This window comes from Populus euphratica, unplaced genomic scaffold, assembly GCF_000495115.2.
Source record: "Populus euphratica unplaced genomic scaffold, PopEup_1.0 scaffold8.1, whole genome shotgun sequence".
In the NCBI taxonomy this organism is placed as follows: Eukaryota; Viridiplantae; Streptophyta; class Magnoliopsida; order Malpighiales; family Salicaceae; genus Populus; species Populus euphratica.
Window position 1 is genome coordinate 2,425,564 of NW_011499855.1, and position 2,015 is coordinate 2,427,578.

General features: G+C 33.4%; 1 long non-coding RNA gene across 1 annotated transcript; it reads left to right on the forward strand.

Moving 5' to 3' along the window:
- Positions 1–915: 915 nt before the first annotated feature.
- On the forward strand, positions 916–2,015 carry LOC105123066 (uncharacterized). Its single transcript, XR_841795.1, has 2 exons — positions 916–1,550; positions 1,648–2,015. It is a non-coding gene; the product is annotated as an uncharacterized LOC105123066 (long non-coding RNA).

Consider the following 2,015-nt stretch of genomic DNA (forward strand, 5'->3'; position numbering starts at 1 on the left):
AAACCCCCCATTTCGGATGCTCTCGATCCAAAGGGCACGAGACAGCAGTCCACGGTGATAATAATAATAATAATAATAGTAATAATAATAATGATAATAATAATAATAATAATATAAACAAAAAAATTTACAACTTGCCATAAAACTTATTACATGACTGTTCCCTCGGACACTGTGAATTGGATGGATTTTATTTTTTCTAATGTAAACAAAATATCTAAGTATTATCAGCATATTTTTAATAAAAAATCAACTATGAATTTAAAATATTGATATGATATTATATTTAATGATAATATTTCTTAAAAATATTAAAATGATGATATATTTGATCAATCTAAGTTAATCAGTCAATTCTATAACTCAGGTTATGAAACCATAATAATTCTATAAAAAATTTATAATTAATTATAAAAATTAATTTATAATTAATCTACTAATAAAAGATAAAATTAATAAAATATTAAATTATAAAAAATATAAAATTAATATGAATTAACATATTAAAGTTCCAAGACTGCAGTCTAGGCCATGACCCAATCTCAGGTTTGGAGATGTGGGTTACATGGGAGGTGAGCGGACTAACCAGTAAGAACATGTTTGAAGAAAAATAATGCTAAATTATTTTTTAAAAATAAAAACGACAACATATAACGAATTTTTGGTTTTTTAATATGAAACAGCCTGATTTAAAAACAAAATACAAGAAGAAATAAAAATTGAAATGACAACCTTTTTTTTTTTTGTAAAAAGGAATTACTTGAGTCTCACTTGGGTTGACTCAATGAATCATTTGAGTTTTCATGAGTTAACTCATCCAATCATCTAGATTTGTCCTCATCAACCGGTTAGATCTTCTTAGTTTTGCCCAGTCAACTATATGACCGGTCTAAAAAAAACCTCATCTAGTCTTGGCCTCAGGACATTGAGTCACTCAACCAACTTGCCAGGCCGAGCCCCTCTAACAGTGGTCATGACCCTTCAAATCTGACCCATTGAATATTTTCCACGACAAGAATCTTGGCGATTAGATGATGGCACATTAGTGAATGATAGCGCTGATATATAATTCGATAGAGTAGTATCTAGCAATCCAATTGATCTCATGGCACTCTATCATTGGCTTATAAATAGAGGCCGAGAGCTACCCTAAAGTCTCAGCTTTGCATTGTAACAGATTGCTCCATCTTATATTAATCTAAGGAAGGTACTGAAGAGAGATCCAACATGAAGATAAAGAGTCTTGTTTGGTAGCCAAGGATGACTTGCCTGTATCCTCCCTCGGATTCATGAACACGAGCATTTATGCAGTGCTCAAAAGAAAAGGAGAGGATGATCGATCTCAGCTTGCAGCGACAAGGTCAATCCATTGAAGTAGCGAGAAGCAGGTGATTTATAGCTAGAATCCACATGAGGTTCACAGCAAGTGTCCTTGGCTAACGAGACGGGCTCTTATCTTTCATGCTGGATCTGCTCTTCGTGTGCTCTGCTGGGCAAGTTTTTGATCTAGAAGTCACTTTGGAAGAGACGATCCAGCTAGCTTCCAAGAGGTATATGCACGCTTTACAATTTATTTGATTAGTTTCCTTTGAAAAGTAGAACCATAACTCCTCTGTATTCTTTTACGGCGGCTACTTTACATGACAGCAATATACAGGTTCTTTCATCACGCATCGAGTGCTTCGTTAATGTCGTCTGCCGAGGTATCTGTATTTTGTATATATACTCATGCAATCGCTTCTTGCACGTATATATGCTAATTGTAAAAGGGTTAAACAATACTATTAATTTGTAAGTTCACCGAATAATCTGAAATGATGCATATCTATCTATAACAGGAACATGATGCATATCTACAATGCAATGTCCTCACAGAACATGAGCATCGACTGTTTTATATTTAATGCTTATCTTATGGTAGGGCAAGAGATCTCAAAGAGGCTAAGGAGGAGTTTCAAGTATTGATACGTGAGCACGCGTTGTTTATTCACTAAAAATAAAAAATAATTTAAATA